At 36.9% G+C, this 12,772-nt stretch overlaps 1 pseudogene; it reads right to left on the bottom strand.

The window, feature by feature from the left end:
- Positions 1-6,496: 6,496 nt before the first annotated feature.
- On the bottom strand, positions 6,497-12,022 carry LOC144280580 (metallothionein-1 pseudogene; annotated as a pseudogene).
- Positions 12,023-12,772: the final 750 nt, after the last annotated feature.

Below are 12,772 nucleotides of genomic sequence, written 5' to 3'. Positions count from 1 at the left end.
AAAAAAAACAAAAACAAAAACAAACCAAAATGAGGATAAAGAAATCTTGAATTCAAAACAAAGGTGTGAGATAATGAGCTCCTTAATTGAGTATTTGACTTTCTTGAATGTTAGATGTAAATGTAATAAATGTAATAAAGATGTAATAAAGTAAATAAAGTCACTTTAGTTTCTGGATAGTTAGCTCAGTTGGTTTGCATAAGTCATTCATCCTTCCTTCCTTCGTTCATTTATTCATTTGTATAGGAGATACTTACTGAAAACCCACTGGGTTCCCCTGTGATGGGCACAGGGAACCCAACGGTGAAGCAGGTAGCTACAGACCAAGATTCTAATGGAATAGTAATAAAAAAAGATCATGGATTAAATCACTCTATGCAATTGTGCAATTGTGACTAGAAAAGAAGCTCAAAGAACATGCTCACTGGATGATCTGCCACTAGCAACACTTATGTATATAAAGTTTGCATCTCATCATTATCCCTTATATTCTGAGTTAACATTCTAATTTTTTGCCTTATTTTTTTAAATTAACCATATTCCAAATTCTATAAAATATGAGGCCTTGGGGAGAAAGGATTATAATAGTGGAGCATGTTTTTTTAGAACTCTTTTAAAACTTTGTGGTATTCTCATTAAATGCCAGTAACACAATCTTTTAGAATACTTACATCTAATTTTGTTTTTGATATGCAAACTGTAATTTTGTTTGAGCAAACTTATAAATATATCTTAAACTATCTTCAATGCTCTTTTTTACTCCAACTAAAATTTAAGTAGGATAGAAAATAATGTCTCTAACGTTAGCTTGATCAAATAGGAATTAGATTTTTATAATTTATTGACATAAATAAGCAGCTAAAAACTCAGCTTTTCACATCAGCGGATAAGAAGTATTGTTAAAATAATTACTCTTGTATAAAAGAGTTCAGATAACTATGCCAAAAGAAATGCTGTAGATCCTGCAGGATTCTTTCATAATAAAGGGAAAACAACAACAAAGTAACTAAAATACTTTATAATTAGTTGCAGTAGATTTTAAAGAGCTGTTACTTTGCCCAGATCCTATTCTTTGTTTAAATTTTGTTTGACAAGCATTTTATAAATGATTATAGGAGGTGGTTTCTGTTTCATTAATGAAGCTGATAATAGTTAATTACTAAAGTGGAGTAAACAGTTCAAAACCAGATCAAGAATGAAAAGCCAATTATGTAGAAATGATCCAGCTGTACTAAATATGATTTCCTTGTACTATTAAAAATATCAAAAATATTTTAAAACCCTTGAGAAAACCATCTATCTTGTAACTTTATTTCTTACTGTTTTGTTTAGAATTGAAAGCCACATCTAGTTTAGTTTTCAAATTCAGTGAAATAGCTCCAAAACACAAAATTGAATTCACTTGATTTTAACATAAAATGAAAATCAGTACAATTTAAGAGCCATTCTTTTTGATTGCTTAATATGAACTGCAACTGTAGAGTCAAATTTGGAACTTAGCTTTTCTTGTTTTCTGTGCTTTTGAAATTTATTTTTATTTAAATTCAATTTGCCAACATGTAACACCCAGTGCTCATCACATCACCCAAATACCCCTTCCCCCCACCTCCTCTTTTTTTTTTTTTTTTTTTTTTAAGATTTTATTTACTTATGCATGAGAGACACACAGAGAGAGGCAGAAACAGGAGAAGCAGGCTCCATGCAAGGAGCCTGATGTGGGACTTGATCCTGGGACTCACGCCCTGAGCTGAAGGCAGATGCTTAACTGCTGAGCCCCCCAGGCGTTCCCCCACCACTTCCTCTTCTGAAACCCTTTGTTTGTTTCCCAGAGTTACAAGTCTCTCATGGTTTGTCTTTCTCTCTAATTTTTCCCCACTCAGTTTACCCTCCTTCCCTGAGGGTTCTATTTCTTATATTCCACATATGAGAGAAACCATATGATAATTGTCTTACTCCAATCGACTTATTTCACTCAGCATAATACCCTCCAGTTCTATCACATCGATGTAAATGGTGGGTATTCATACTTTTTGATGGCTGAGTAATATTGTGTATATAGACCACATCTTCATCCGTTCATCTGTCGAAGAACATCTTGGCTCCTTCTATGTTTGGCTATTGTGGATATTGCTGCTATGAACATTGGGATACAAGTACCCCTTCACTTCACCACATCTGTATCTTTGAGGTATATACCCAGTAGTGCAATTGCTGGGTTGTAGCGTAGCTCTATTTTGTACTTTTTGAGGAACCTCCACACTGTTTTCCAGAGTGGCTGCACCAGCTTGTATTCCCACCAACAGTGCAAGAGGGTTCCCCCTTCTCCACATCCTCGTCAACATTTGTTATTTCCTGTCTTGTTAATTTTAGCCATCCTCACTGGTGTAAAGTGGTATCTCATTGGGGTTTTGATTTGTATTTCCTGATTCCAAGTGATATTGAGCATTTTTTTCATGTGTCCGTTGACCGGTTTGTAGGTCTTCTTTGGAGAAATGTCTGTTCATGTCTTCAGCCCATTTCTTGACTGGATTGTTTGTTTTTTTGGATGTTGAGTTTGATAAGTTCTTTATAGATCTTGATTACTCACCCTTTATCTGATATGTCATTTGCAGTATCTTCTCTCATTCTGTCAGTTGCCTTTTTGTTTTGTTGACTGTTTCCTTTGCTGTGCAGAAGCTTTTTATCTTCATCAAGTCCCAATTGTTCATATTGCTTTTGTTTTGCTTGCCTTTAGAGATATGTCTTACAAGAAGTTGCTGTGCCCAAAGTCAAAAATGTTGCTGCCTGTTTTTCCTCTGGGTTTTGATGGATTATTGTCTCACATTTAGATCTTTCAACCATTGTGAGTTTATCTTTGTGTGTGGTGTAAGAGAATGGTCCAATTTCATTCTTCTGCATGTGGCTGTCCAGTTTTCCCAACACCACTTGTTGAGGAGACTGTCTTTTTTCCATTGGATATTCTTTCCTGCTTTTTTGAAGATTAATTGACCATAGAATTAAGGATCCATTTCTGGGTTCTCTATCCTGTTCCATTGATTTATGTGCCTATTTTTGTGCCAGTACCACACTGTCTTGATGATCACAGCTTTGTAATACAGCCTGAAGTCAGGCTTGTGATACCCCCAGTTTTAGTTTTCTTCTTCAACATTCCTTTGGATATTTGGGGTCTTTTCTGGTTCCACACAAATTTTAGGATTATTTGTTCCAACTCTGTGAAGAAAATCCATAGTATTTTAATAGAGATTGAATGTGTAAGTTGCTCTGGGTAGCATAGACATTTCCACAATATTTATTCTTTCAATCCATGAGTGTGAAATGTTTTTCCATATCTTTGTGTCTTCCTTAATTTCTTTCATAAATGTTCTGTAGTTTTTAGAGTACAGATCCTTTATCTCTTTGGTTAGGTTTATTCCTTAGGTACCTATGGTTTTGGGTGCAGGTGTAAATGGGGTCAATTCCTTAATTTCTCTTTCTTCAGTCTCACTGTTAGTGTATAGAAATGTAACTGATTTCTGTGCATTGATTTTGTATCCTGCCACATTGCTGAATTGCTGAATAAGTTCTAGTAATCTTGGGATGGAGTCTTTTCAGTTTTCTTTATATAATACCATGTCATCTGAGAAGAGGGAGATTTTGACTTCTTTTTGCCAATTTGAATGCTTTTATTTCTTTTTGTTGTCTGATTGCTGAGGCTAGGACCTCTAGTACTATGTTGAACAACTGTGGTGAGAGTGGGCATTCCTGTTGTGTTCCTGACCTTAGGGGAAAAAAAATCTCAGTTTTGCTTCCATTGAGAATGATATTCTCTGTGGGCTTTTTGTAGATGGCTTTTAAGATATTGAGTTATATTATTCCCTCTATCCCTACACTTTGAAGAGTTTTAATCAGGAAAGGGTGCTGTATTTTCTCAAATGCTTTCTCTGCATTTATTGAGAGGATCTTATATTTCTTGTCTTTTCTTTTATTAATGTGACCTATCATGTCAATTGATTTACAAATGTTAAACTACCCTTACATTCCAGGAATATTTCCCACTTGGTCATGGTGAATAATCCTTTTAATGTACTGTTGGATCCTATTGGCTAGTACTGTTGGATCCTATTTTGGTATCCATGTTCATCAGGGATATTGGTCTGTAATTATCCTTTTTAATGGTGTCTTTGGTTTTGGGCCTTTTCTTGTTTTTAAATTGAGATTCATGAAATGTCAAATTAACCATTTAATGGTATTTAGTACATTCACAGTGGTGTGCAACTACCACCTCTATCTAGTTCCAAAACATGTTCATCACCCTAAAAGGAAAGCTCATCATCATGAAGCTATTACTCCCCATTTACCCCATCCCAGGCCCTGGCAACCACCAACATTCATCCTGTCTTTATGGATTTACCTATTCTGGGTATTTCATATAAATGGAATCATACAATATGTGACCTTTTGTGTCTACTTTCTTTTACTTAACAATATTTTTGAAGTTTACCTACATTGTACCATATGTTGGTGCACATTGTGGCTTAATTAGTATTTCATTGTAGTTTATACTACACTTTGTTTATCCATTCATCTATTGATGGACATTTGCACTGTTTCCATCTTTTGGCTAAAGTGAATAGTGCTGCTATGAACATGTATTTGAGTACTCATTTTCAATTCTTTTGGGCAATGTATTTAGGAGTAGAATTGCTTGGTCATGTGGCAATTCTATGTTAAACTTTTTGAGGAATCACTAAATTATTTTCCATAATGCTCAACTATTTTATATCCTCATCACCAATTTCCTGAAATTTCAGTTTCTCACACATTCGCCAATACTTAGTTACTATTTTTTAAAGTTATAGCTACGTCCTGGGGCATATGAAGTAGTTCTTCATTATGGTTTTTTTTTTTTAAAGATTTCATTTATTCATTAGAGACAGAGAGAGAGAGAGAGAGGGAGAGGCAGAGACATAGGCAGAGGGAGAAGCAGGCTACCTGCAAGGAGCCCAACGTGGGACTTGATCCCAGGACCTTGGGATCATGACCTGAGCCACAGGCAGATGCTCAATCATTGAGCCACCCTGGCGTCCCATTTCATTATGGTTTTGATTTGCATTTACCTAGTGGTTAATGATGTTCATTTTTTCCATGTATTTGTTGGCTCTTTGTGTATCTTCTTTAGATAAATGTGTAATCAAGTCCTTTGTGCATTTTGAAATCAGATTTTTTTTGTCTTTTTGTTGTTGGGTTGTGAGAATTCTTGATATTCTGGACACTACATATATGATTTGCAAATATTTTCTCCTGTTCTGTAGATTTTCTTTCCATCTTTTTGAGGATGTTCTTCGATGCATAGAAGTTTTTGATTTTGATGAAGTCCAATTTATGTTATTCAAAGTTTTGTTGGTATATCTGAGAAATCATTCCTGAATCCTGGATCATGTCAATTTACTCCTGTGTTTTCTTCTAGGAGTTTTATGGTTTTTGCTCTCATATTTAAGTCATTAACCCATTTTGAGTTAACTTTTTTTGTATGATGTGAGTCAGGTCAAATTTCATCCTTTTGAATCCAGTTGTTCCAGCACCATTTGTTAAAGGGACTATTCTTTCCCCATTGAATGGCATTAGCATCTTTGTAACAAATCAATTAGACATACATAAATAGGTTAGAGATTGGCTTTTAAATTACTGCAAAACGAAATGGATATTTTTATCTTACTACAGAAATTCTAAAAAATTGGATCCCAGACTAACAGGGAGTGTATAAGGATTTTCCTGGTGTTACAAATTGTGGTCTCTTGGTTTAGATCTTTTAATAGGATATGGTAGTGAGGAAGCATTTTATAGTGGAAAGAGCATTCTCTGTGCACTGCCTAGGGTTTGAATCACATCTCTGCATTTACTTGTCATTGATCTTAGGCAACTAACATTATCATAACTAAAGAACTAACATTCTTTAGGACAATGTTTAGAAATTTCTTAGTTGAATTTATTATTGTAGTGTTTATTATTGGCAAGCTGCCAAATGCTGTAGGCATGCTTCTGAAGTTTACTCTTTTACTGCAATGACAACTGTGTGGGAAAGGGTGTCCACTGGATATTTTTTCCATGATTGTGTATTGTAGAAGAAAGAAGTTTGGTGTTTACTTTTTTGTTGTATATTCTGTTCTCCCTTTACCTTCTCCTTAGTGGTTGGACTTGCAAAAGCCAACTGTGTGCATTTTTTTTTCTAATTCTGTATTTTGTAACATCAGAATGTTGTTAGCTTGATATTGGCCATGGTGGGAGTATATACACCAGGTATATACACTACAAATTTTGTTTCTTCCAGTGAGCTGGCTCACTAGCTTTCCACTGCTCCCAATCCTGCCTTACCTTATTAATTTTTAATAATTATTTTTTAAAAAGATATTTATTTATTTATTTGAGAGAGAGAAAGAGAGAGAACACAGCAGGGGGAGCAGAAGAAGGAGAGGAAGAAAAAAAAAAAAAAAAAAAAAAAAAAAAAAAAAAAAAGAAGGAGAGGAAGAAGCAGGCTCCCTGTTGAGCAGGGAACCTGATGTGGAGCTGGATCCCAGAATCCTGAGATTATGACCTGAGCTGAATGCAGATGCTTAACCAACTGAGCCACCCAGGCATCCCAATTTTTAATAATTCTTTAAAATTCAGTTTAAGTGAAATCTCACTTTGGAAGTCTTCATTCCTCTTAGCTCAAGTGTAACTCCTCTCTGCTTTAATAGAAACCAGTGCATTACTATACTGTCTTTTCAATGACTTTTCAAGGATCAAATTCAATGTCAGGATTTAACCAGAGAAGCAGAACCAGACATCTTAAGGGGTTTATTGCAAGGAATTACCTGACACAGTTGTAGAGGGTGGCTAAGTAATCCAAAGACCATAGGCAGATAGATGGTCAGGAAGGAAAGATCACACAGGTTGGAATCCATGGGCATGAGCTTTTTGGACTTTTTTCTGCATCTTCTTGACTCCTTGCATCATTAGGGTCTCCTCTCTTCACTACCATTATTCCTGTCATTTTACAAACAGTCTACTTCATGTTAAGCGCGACCTTAAATCTAGCCTTTAAATACCGGTCTAGACACCATCCCACTGCTCTGCTCCTCCATGCAGCTAAACTTCTAGCCAAATGAACAGAGAATGTTTCTATCTGTTGTGTTTTGCTATTTCTCCTCCAATTCACTTTCTTTTAAGTCAACAACTTTGTTAGAATTCATGTGTTTTAGAAACAGGAATGTAGCAAGCAGGGCAGTGTATTATGAAAAAATGTTTTGAAACTTCAAATTTGGGCAGACGCCGCCATCTATCAGCTGACCCTGCGGCCCAGCCATGTTCAACCCCACTGTGTTCTTCGGATCATGAGCCCTTGGGCCGCATCTCCTTTGAGCTGTTTGTAGACAACGTTCCTAAGATACCAGAAAACGTTCATGCTCTGAAAACTGGGGAAAAATAAATTGATTATAAAATTTCCTGCTTTCACAAGATTATTGCAGGATTTATGTGCCAGGGAGGTGACTTCACAGCCAAAATGGCACTGGCAGCAAGTCCATCTATGGGGAGAGATTCCATGATGTGAATTTCATCCTAAAGCACAGGGATTCTGGCATCTTGTCCATGGCAAATGCTGGACCCAACACAAATGGTTCCCAGTTTCTTATCTGTACTGCCAAGACTAAGTGATTGGATGCACGCATGTGGTCTTTGGCCAGACCAGCAAGAAAATCACCATCGGTGAATGTGGACAAATCTAATAAATTTGACTTGTGTCAAATTGTGTCATCTTTGTGCTCTCTCTACAATTCTATGGGTTCCATATTTTCCTTACTCCCCTCCAAGTCTAGCTGGATTGCAGAGTTAAATTTATGATTATGAAATAAAAACTAAACAACAACAAAATAAAACTGCAGGTTTGTATATATTGCTCTATTTACATCTGGAACAGGCACAGCAGCTGCACTTGTCTGATGCCTCCTTGCAGATGCAGTCCTGGGCATACTTGGCACTGCCCATAGGGCAGCAGGAGCTGCAGCTCTTCTTTAGGAGGGACATTTGCACTCTGCATTTGCAGGGGCCAGCATAGATGCAGGAGCCACTGGTGGAACAGGAGCAGTTAAGGTCCATTTTGAGTAGAGATTATGCAAAGCAGATGACATGACACAGGAGGACATGCTGGAGGTGTGGCTCCAATTCACTCTTCAGTCTACAATATAATTTGGTTTTATTCTCACCACACCACTAAAACTGCCACAGGGTCACTGTGGCAGGCACTTTTGATTGACAAAGCCCTTCATTCCCAGCCCTTTTCCCTTATTCACTTTTTCTGCAGAGGCTAGAAAAATTAAACTCTCATCTTCCCAGAGCTTCCCTTGCAGTTCAGGGTGACTGTGTGACATAGTTCTGACTGATGAGATACAAAAAAATTCTGAAGATAAGAGTTTCTTTTGAGTTTTTCTTTAAGCGGGGTATAGAGCCTGAGATAGGACTCGAACTCACAACCCTGAGATCAAGACCTGAGCTAAGATCAAGAGTCAGATGCTTAACTGACTAAGCCACCCAAGTGCCCTGGAAAGCTCTTCTATTCTTAACAAAGGGACATATGCTATGCGCTCCACAACTTTGCTTCCAACCCCCTCCCCACCACCTTTTACACGAGTCAGAGTAATGGCACCCATCACACAGTCATCAGAGAAAGTCCAAGGGAATCATAGCAGCTCCAACATGCAGCTGCCAACTAGTGCCTGTAGCAGCTCATCTCCAGACCTTTGGTTGTGTGTGTGTGTGTGTGGGGGGGGGGAATCAAATTGTTATTTGGATTTATCTTGATTTTTTTGTTGTTTCTTGATTCTGAAGTCAGTTCTTATTAATATAGTTCTCACCAACTTTCATGCTGCTAAATTCAATAGAAGCTTTTCTTTCTTCATCTTATTTAGATTCTCAGTAGCATTCCACACTGTTGAGCACCTTCTCTATGAAACATATATCTCTTTTAATTTCTTTGGTGCCTCTTCCTTGGTTTTTGCAAGCTCCCTCTTCTTAAACTAGTACTTAAATATTGGAGTTCCTCAAGGCTGTGTCCTACTACTTTTTTCTTCCCTCGTGATCTTACATATTTTGACAGCTTTAAATACCATCAATATCCTGAAAACTTTCAGATTATTATCTCCAGCATTAGCTTCTCTAAGTTCTTTTCTTGACTTTTGTGATGGGTAGAACTTCAAGTAGTATGCTCAATAACAGTGGTGAGAATAGACATCCTTATCTTGTTTCCAATCTTAGGGAGAAAGCATTTATTTTTTTTAGCATTAAGTGTGATGCTAATTGTAAAATTTCTTAAAGATTTTATTTATTTATTTAAGAGAAAGTGAGCACGAGTAGGGAGAGGGGCAGAGGGAGAAGCAGACTCCCTGCTGAGGAGGGAGCCTCTTGTGGGGCTTGATCCCAGGACCCTGGGCCTACAGAATGGAAAAAAGAAATAAAACTATTTCTATTTGCAGATGACACAATTGTCTACATGAAAAAATTCCAAGGAGCCCACAGTGGGTGGAGACATTACTTAAAAATAAAAATCTTAAGAGAAAAAAGAAAACAAAAAAATATACTTCAGATTATGTGCCTTTTCTCTGTTGAATCCTTCAATGATTTCCTATTATACCCAGAATAAAATTCAGACTTCTCTCTAAAGCTCTTATGTTAACTAACTGGAATTTAAATAAAAATGTAGAAAAATAGGGGAAATCTGTTTTTTATTTTCTCTCGAGTATCATCTTATGCTAAAGTTGTCTTCTCTGTCCACTCACCACACTGGAGTTCTTTCAATGTTACACAAGCCAACAGACAGCAATGTGTTGTTCCCACTAAACCACTCATCTCTCTGCTCTTCCTGTGGCTTTTTCTCATCCTTAGGTCTTGGCTTGGATGCCATCTCCTCAAGAGCCTTCCTTAACTTCCAACTTTATAGCAAACTAGTTGATTAGATTTATAACTCTTTAGATTGTTACTGATAAGGTAACAATGTTAATATTTATTTTAAATGGCATGTATTGATAACAATGTTAATATTTATTTTAAATGGCATGTATCTAACTATCTGGGCTAGCTGCCTAGTGAATGACTGTATAAAAAGAATAAACTTCAGGAGATTACCCCATTTATGCTTATTAAGGAGTATCAGGGAACTATGTAATTATAGAGTGCTTAGGTGTCAGTAGTCTGTATAAAGTTTAAAAATATGTTCTGCATTCCCTATTATAAATATTAACATATATTTGCACATATTTTCAAGTACTTTGGAATAAGTACTGTGCTAATATCACAGTGAGTCTAGGGTATTATTATAAACCAGGGAAGTACGTGTAAAATTTTGTGACAGTACAGTCCTGAATGAATTATTATTTGCAAAACTAAATAAGGAAGCTTGTTGCCAATTAACTGTAATATCTTAGACATAATAAGGGTGGGATTGAGGGTGTTAATGGTCATGGTAATATGAGTTAATGAAAAGTTTGAATCATTGAGCATTTAAGATATATCATTTGAATACAGAAGCTAAAATTATAGTTAGAAGTAGCGATTAAAATTGGTAATTGTCTAAATAATAAAAGTTATTTATATAGCCTCTAGCAGAAAGAATAGGCTAGAAGCTCATTGCATTGGTTTTGGTGATGATTTTTTGGATCTGACACCAAAAGCAAAGGCAACAAGAGCAAAAATAAACAAGTGAGACTACATCAAACTAAAATGCTTCTGCACAGCAAAGGAAATCATCAAAATCAACAACATGAAAAGGCAACCACCTGAACTGGAGAACACATTTGGAAATCATATATCTATTAAGGGGTTAATATCCAAAATATATAGAGAACTCATATAATTTGATGGCAAAAAACCCAACCAATCTGATTAAAAAGTGGGCAGAGAGGGGCACCTGGCTGGTTTAGTGGGTGGAGTGTGCTGCTCTTGGTCTCAGGTTTGTGGGCTTAGACTCCATGTTGGGAGTAGACATTATCTGAAAATAAAATCTTTAAAAAAATGGGCAGAAGATCTGTACAGATATTTTTTCAAAGAAGATCTAGAGGTGGCCAATAGGTACATGAAAAGGTGCTCAGCTTTACAAAACAGACACATAGATCAATGGAAGAGAATAGAGAACCCAGAAATGGGCCCTCAACTCTATGGTCAATTAATATTTGACAAATCAGGAAAGACTATCCACTGGAAAAAGGACAGTCTCTTCAATAAATGGTGCTGGGAAAATTGGGCATCCACATGCAGAAGAATGAAACTAGACCATTCTCTTACACCATATACAAAGATAAACTCAAAATGGATGAAAGATCTAAATGTGAGACAAGATTCCATCAAAATCATAGAGGAGAACACAGGCAACACCTTTTTTGAACTTGGCCACAGCAACTTCTTGCAAGATACATCTATGAAGGCAAGGGAAACAAAAGCAAAAATGAATTATTGGGAGTTAATCAAGATAAAAAGCTTCTGCACAGCAAAAGAAACAGTCAACAAAACTAAAAGACAACCTACAGAATGGGAGAAGATATTTGCAAATGACATATCAGATTAAGGGCTAGTATCCAAGATCTATAATGAACTTATTAAACTCAACAGCAAAGAAACAATCCAATCATGAAATGGGCAAAAGACATGAATAGAAATTTCACCAAAGAAGACATAGACATGCCAACAAGCACATGAGAAAATGCTCCACATCACTTGCCATCGGGGAAATACAAATCAAGACCACAATGAGATACCACCTCACCCCAGTGATTATGGTGAAAATTAACAAGACAGGAAACAACAAATGTTGGAGAGGATGTGGAGAAGGGGGAACCCTCTCGCACTGTTGGTGGGAATGTGAACTGGTGCAGCCACTCTGGAAATCTGTGTGGAGGTTCCTCAAAGAGTTAAAAAGAAAACTACCCTACTACCCAGCAATTGCACTGCTGGGGATTTACCCCAAAGATACAGATGCAGTGAAACACTAGGACACCTGCACCCCAATGTTTATAGCAGCAATGTCCACAATAGCCAAACTGTGGAAGGAGCCTCAGTGTCCATCGAAAGATGAATGGATAAAGAAGATGTGGTTTATGTATACAATGGAATATTACTCAGCCATTAGAAATGACAAATACCCACCATTTGCTTCAATGTGAATAGAACTGGATGGTATTATGCTGAGTGAAGTAAGTCAATCAGAGAAGGACAAACATTATATGGTCTCATTCATTTGGGGAATATAAAAATTAGTGAAAGGGAATAAAGGGGAAAAGAGAGAAAATGAGTGAAAATATCAGTGAGGGTGACAAAACATGAGAGACTCTTAACTCTGGGAATTGAACAAGGGGTAGTGGAAAGGGAGGTGGGCAGGGGTTGGGGTGATTGGGGTGATGGGCACTCAGGCAGGCACTTGACGGGATGAGCACTGGGTGTCGTGCTATATGTTGGCAAATTGAACTCCAATAAACAAATATACAAAAAAAAAAAAAAAAAAAGAAAAGGTGCTCAACATCACTGATTATCAAGGAAATGCATATCAAAGCCACAGTGAGATAACATCTTATACCTCTTAGAATGTGTATAATAAAAAGACAAGAAATAACAGGTGTTGGCTAGGATGTGGAGAAAGGGGAATCCTTGTGTACTGTTGGTGGGAATGTAAATTGGTGTAGCCACCAGGGGAAACAGTGTGGGGGGTTCCTCAAAAAGTTAAAAATAGATCCTTTAAAAGAAGGGGGTGTGTCTGGGTGGCTCAGCTCCC

This window comes from Canis aureus, chromosome 12, assembly GCF_053574225.1.
Source record: "Canis aureus isolate CA01 chromosome 12, VMU_Caureus_v.1.0, whole genome shotgun sequence".
Taxonomy (NCBI): Eukaryota; Metazoa; Chordata; class Mammalia; order Carnivora; family Canidae; genus Canis; species Canis aureus.
The sequence above is the reverse complement of the archived record's forward strand: the minus strand, read 5'-3'. Positions and strand labels throughout refer to the sequence as shown.